This window comes from Pipistrellus kuhlii, unplaced genomic scaffold, assembly GCF_014108245.1.
Source record: "Pipistrellus kuhlii isolate mPipKuh1 unplaced genomic scaffold, mPipKuh1.p scaffold_m20_p_31, whole genome shotgun sequence".
Lineage (NCBI taxonomy): Eukaryota > Metazoa > Chordata > Mammalia > Chiroptera > Vespertilionidae > Pipistrellus > Pipistrellus kuhlii.
In genome coordinates, this window is record NW_023425531.1 from 5,123,992 (window position 1) to 5,130,160 (window position 6,169).

Below are 6,169 nucleotides of genomic sequence, written 5' to 3' on the forward strand. Positions count from 1 at the left end.
CACTGGCTCCACCTGAACAGTCCAGAGACCCTGCCCTGTTGCAGAGGTCCCAGGCCCCGGGCAGGGGCAGCTGGCCTTGGTGTATCCTGAGAATTTTGCTGAGTCACCTCAGACCCAGCACTGGCACCGAGTTAAAAGCTGGATTGACCTGTGAACACCACTCGCCCAGCTGGGGACTGGCTGAGAGCTGCCTCGCACAGCTTGCAGATGGCCGAGGCTCTCCCATGGCTGAGCCTAATGAGAAGCTGCCAGGAGCAGCAGATCTTGAAGGGCCGTGGGCCTTCTGCTGGCATAGCAGACTCACCTGAGACACAGAAGTACATAAAGGGAGGGTGCCAATGTCAGAGGTAAACGGGCCAAAATGGAAGAACAGGAGACATCTCAGGAAAAAGAGTTAAATAAAATGGAGGCAAGCAACCTACCAGATACAGAGTTCAAAACAACGGTTACAAAAATGCTCAAGGAACTTAGTGAGAACTTCAGCAACATGAAAAAGGATGTAGAAGCCATAAAAATGACTAGTCAGAAACGAAAAATACAATAAATGAAATAAAGAATACACTATAAGAAATACACAGCAGATTAGATCAAGCAAAGGGTCATGTCAGCAATTTGGAAGACAAAGGTGGCAAAAAACACTAAATCACCAAAGCAAAAAGAACATTTATAATGAGGCTGGTTTAAGGGACTTTGGGAACAATGTCTGCATTCTAGAGGCACCAGAAAGAAAAGAGGGACAGTAAGGAAGTGAGGACCTATTTCAGCAACTCTGCCATCACCCATCATACTAAGCTAATGCCATTAACTGGGAAATACCCAGAAGGACTTCTGAAGGACAGGTTGGAAAACCCAGGCTCGGGACATGTGGAGGCATGCAGGCAAATGCAGGCAGACACAAGAGGCCAGGCAATTTCATGTACCTGTGTGTGGCTGGAGCACATAGTGTGAGGCCGGGTGCAGAGAGCGAGGCGGGAGCCAGGCTTCAGGATGGATGGGGGCAGCATGACCCCAGGACCAGCTTGGAGAGGGTGGGGTGACCGCTGGGAGAGCAGCTTCAGATTCAGTCATTCCGAGGGGAGCGCCGAGGAGTGAAGATTATTGTCCATGGCTGGCACCCGGTGGGCAAACACACCCGTAATGAGCATGCGTCTCCCCTTCACTCAGGAGGGAATAAAAGCAAAGCAAGCATGCAAAGGGGTCTCCTGGGGTAGCAGTTGGAGCAGTGAGATGGGCTCAGGAAAACGGAATGTCCGTGGCAGCCCTGGAGGTCAGCCTCGCTCCTCGCTCCTCCCCCTGTGCGCAGAGAGCCCATCTTTGCTGACATCACAGGAGCCCACACCCTGCACCTCCATCTGTGGGCACTTCTGGGAGTCACGTCACCACCCTGTTGCCACAGCCACACATCTGCAGGAGCCTGTGCAGCAGGAGCCTTGCAGGGCGGGCTTTGAGGCAGAAGTGATGGTCCACTCTGTATGAGATCGAGGGGATGGTCATCGGAGAATGGCTGAGAGAGTGAGGCCAGGAGGAGGGCTGAGAAAGAGAACACGCAGCTCAGGTGGTGCTGGTGGGGGCAGCAGGGTGCGGGGAGATGTGGTAGGTGTTTAGATTGTCAGGATCCAAAGACCACCGCATGTGAAGGATCCAATGATCACCGCATGTGAAGGATCCAATGATCACCCAGGTGAAGGATCCAATGACCACCGCATGTGAAGGATCCAATGACCACCGCATGTGAAGGATCCAATGATCACCGCATGTGAAGGATCCAATGACCACCCATGTGAAGGATCCAATGATCACTGCATGTGAAAGATCCAATGACCACCGCATGTGAAGGATCCAATGGCCACGCATGTGAAGGATCCAATGATCACCCAGGTGAAGGATCCAATGACCACCCAGGTGAAGGATCCAATGACCACCGCATGTGAAGGATCCAATGATCACCGCATGTGAAGGATCCAATGATCACCGCATATGAAGGATCCAATGACCACTGCATGTGAAGGATCCAATGGCCACCGCATGTGAAGGATCCAATGATCACCGCATGTGAAGGATCCAATGACCACCCAGGTGAAGGATCCAATGACCACCGCATGTGAAGGATCCAATGACCACCGCATGTGAAGGATCCAATGATCACCCAGGTGAAGGATCCAATGATCACCGCATGTGAAGGATCCAATGACCACTGAATGTGAAGCGAGAATAGACAAGGACTATGCCTGGGTTTCGGGTTGGGGCCCTGAAGGTGTCAGATGAGAAGATGTGGGTACCCAGGGGTACCTGGTTTGGAGAAAAAGCAGGTGAGATGCTAGCAGGAAGGAAAGGGAAGGGTCTGGGGCTGAAAAAGGTTGGGCTGGAACTGGAAGTTAGGCAGCTGTGGTTGTAGAGATAGAATTCATCAATTAACTGGCCCGGCAGGGCGGGGCTGGGCAGGGGGGCGGCAGCAGAAAGAGCTGTGAACACCGTGTCCCCAAGTGGCCGGAGGAAGGGCCGCCCAGAATGAGCCTGAGGACGGGCAGGAGAAGCACAGGCTGTGGCCCGGCAGAGCGGTCACTGCGGGGCTCAGCTGGTCACCACCCTCCATGAGGGCTCCGGCCAGCGAACTCGGGGTAAGCTGGATTCCATGTAGGGGGTGACGTGAAATGCTGATGTCAATGGCTTGAAGAGGGGTCGGAGGATGGAGCAGGGAGCCAGTATATGGGCTCATTCTGAATAAATCTTCCTTCCATGGTGGGAAGGGAAGCGATAAGACAATAGCAGTAATTTCCAACCCAGGCTGGTTACAGGGTCACCTGGGCAAGTTTCAAAACGCATGGATTCCCGGGCTCGCCAGTGCTGCCATGCTGTCAGTGCTCTGTGACACCAGCCGGCATCGCTGTGGGAGGGTGAGGAGCTCTGAGCCGGCATTGACAGTGCTGTCACGGGCCTGTTCTTCCAAATGGGGAGGTGCTGAGCATGCGAAACGGAGACAGCAGCAGACGGTGAGCGTGCAGGAGAAACGAGGGCCACGGGCAGTACCCGGGTGTGCACAGGAGGTGGCCTCGGGTGCAGTGGGTTCTCCTTAGAGGCGTTTCCGCTGAAATGAGAAGGCGGGGAGGCCGCTGTGGCTTGCAGGTGGGGAGGCAGAAGCAGAGGAGGGAACGCCCCTGCTGGTGGAACTGAGTGTGAAGCAGAGAAGGAAAGGTGGCAGTGGTGAGGAGAAAGGCCAGGACCTCGGACAGCGGACCTCCAGGAGGCGTCCCAGCAGAGCCCGGAGCCAGATGGGTCTGTGAGGCCCCCTGGAAGATGGGAGCCCCCAGGCAGGGGTCAGGGATAGCTGCTGTCCCCAGGATGAGTGGCACACTCAGTGGTGCTGAGGGGCAGGGTGGCACGCACAGGCTGTGACCCTCTCCACAGCACCGTTGGGCAGGCCGGGCAGGTGGGGACAAGGCTCTGAAAGGACTCAGTGAGGCTGGGGTGCAAGGTGAAGGGTCACCTGGCCCGGCCTGAAAGCCGGGTCCTGATCACAGGGCAGCGAGGGTCATGCAGGAGACGCTGGGGGCAAACGGCAGGGAGCAAGGAGGAACCGGACAGCTCTGCTCCTCCAGGCCCCTCTGGGCTTTGAGAGGTCACTACAGAGTGGGAGGCATCACAACCATCCAGGAGAGGTGACAGACAGTAACCTGGACACTCGGTGGGATTATAACGTAAGAATTGCCTGAACCTGGGCCTGGCTGCTTTGAGGGGCAATGAGCCCCTGTCTATTTTGGAGGACGCTGGGCTGAGGCACCTGAGAGCACATTCCTTGGGTCCAGGGAACCCACCTCCGCTGCCCTCTCCTGGTTGGAAACCTGGCCAGCGGATGGAGGGGCCTCTCCACTCAGCAGGCTGCCTGCTGCTCAGAGCCAGCCAGGAGAGCCCCGCCCCAGCAGGAGGTAGTGGTGGTGGCGTTGATCCTGGGGCTCAGACAGTTTGGCTATAAACAACTTCCCCAGTAATGGGCATTTCCATGTGGAACAACCCAGTAAAGCCCAATTGAGGGCTCTGATGGACTGGAGCTGTCAGACCATTTAAAAGGCTTCACAGAGATTTCTGTCGAGGGTGGACCAGGAGTTCCTGATTTCTCCTCTGGTCTGCCCCTCCTCCTACCCCTGCATCCTCTCAGCCCCACCAGCAGCCCGCTGCAGGGAGGGAGGGAGCACTAAGCTTGGGATGACTTAGAGAGAAGGACTCAGCAGGACGGGAGCAGTCCAGGCAGGGTCCTTCCTTGCCCTGGACAACAGTGCCAAGCGTCCCTGTAGAGCTGGGCACACGACATGGTCAGGGGACCCAGGCAACAACACCCTCAGCACCCTGAGCTTTCAGGCTCCAGCGCTTCTTGTCAGTTTGTCCAGAAACAAGATCCTACCCCACCCACAGGGAAGAGCTGTGCTGGCCGGATCCAGGGCAGCCACAGACACCCAGGCAGCCTGGGAAAGCAGGGAGCAGGGCCAAGGGCAAGAGGCTCGCAGGGATGTGCTGGAGCCTGGAGCCTAGGGGCGGATTACTGGGTAACCCTGGAGGAAGCCTCCTGCCTGAGGCCCTGCTGGACCTGCTGAGCCTTTAGAGACTCTGATCTGAGTAGCAGGGAGGCCCCATGGACAGGACAAAGCTCAGGACCCTGGGCTGGGAGGGGTGCAGCTCCCATCTCCCACCCCCCACCCCCCACTGATGCTGTGGAGGGAAGGAAACCCAGTGGGCATCTTTTATAACGCAAGCTGTGTCGGAACCTGGAGGCAAAGCAACATGGAAGGAAGGCAAGAGAGGAAGGAAGGCAAGAGAGGAAGGAAGGCAAGAGAGGAAGGAAGGCAAGAGAGGAAGGAAGGAAGGAAGGAAGGAAGGAAGGAAGGAAGGAAGGAAGGAAGGAAGGAAGGAAGGAAGGAAGGGAGGGAGGGAGGAGAATGGTGGGGAGGGCACCGCTTCATAGCGATAGGGAGGCTGAGGAAGGCCATGGCTGAACCCTGAGGCGGTGAGCCCTGTCTGGAGAGCACCAGCAGATGGGACTGTGAAAGATGCCCCTCCCAGCCCCCAGATCTTGAATTTGGCGGCTCCTCAAACACTGTCCTAACTCAAGTGCATAGGTCTCTGCCCTCAAGGTGGTCAGCAGCTCCCCACCAACCAAGTGGCCTCCCTGCCTCAAGCCTAGCACCCAAATTCCAAATTCAACTTCAAACCTCCCAGAACTAAATGTATTAATAAAAAAATTTAAAAAAATTTAAAAAAAAAGGTTGCACACCGCACCCAGGATAATTAATGCCCAAACCCTATTTTAGCATTTACTCCACTGGATTCTGAGCTTATCTGCATACCCACCTCCCAAGCTCCAACCAGATCCACTGGCTACTCACTCTCCAAGCACACCCACCATGCATGCCCTTCTGCCTTTCTGCAGGACACGGTCTCCGCATCTTGTGAATGTGATAAACTCCTACACAGTCTTCAAAACCCAGCCCAGGTGTCCCTCCTCTGGTATAAAACATTTCCAAGAGTTCAGGTTTTTTTCCATTTTTTATCTTGACCACAGACTTATTTAGAGCATGCTATATTGAACTAGAGTGGGTTACTTGCAGAAATGTGTCCCTGAATTGGTGAGTTTTGTTTTCTCCAGTTCTGTCTTCTCCACGGGCCCCAGTGTGGGGCAGGCCCTCCGCTCATGGAGGCCCCTAACAGCCCCAACTCACACACATTAACGCTCTCACGGCTCCGAGCCCCATTTGAAAAAGCACTTCTCATCCCCAATCGTCTAAGCTCATCCGCCTGGCTCGCGAAGCCACTCCATATGCAAGTGACTCTAGTCTGGGGAGTAAAATACCCCCCAGCCAGCCTGGGCCCAGGCCCCAGGCCCCCCTCAGAGGCTGGTGTCATCAATCCTACCTCAGCTTCATGAGCTGAGACTGGAGGACAGGTGATTTCCCCCAAAGAAAATCTGGCTGCTCTTACCAAAAAGGGGCGGAATGGATGCCAGACAAGCAAAAATGACAGATGTCGTCTTTGTGACCTTCTGGAGCTTCGATTTCTACATATGAAAACTATGACGTCAGGGTTGTATCAAGCCGACAGCAGAAATAAAAGGGACTGTACAACTCCTTTGACGCTACCATAGCCCTGTGTTCCTCACCCTCTTCAGAAGCTCTCCTCTGTC

The 6,169-nt window shown here is 55.2% G+C and overlaps 1 long non-coding RNA gene across 1 annotated transcript in view; it reads right to left on the reverse strand.

Moving 5' to 3' along the window:
- Positions 1-6,169, reverse strand: part of LOC118731643 — a 28,963-nt gene that overhangs the window by 21,498 nt on the left and 1,296 nt on the right. Inside the window, exon 2 of the long non-coding RNA XR_004991913.2 lies at positions 4,449-4,457. This is a non-coding gene — a long non-coding RNA (uncharacterized LOC118731643). The remainder of the gene's footprint in view (positions 1-4,448; positions 4,458-6,169) is intronic.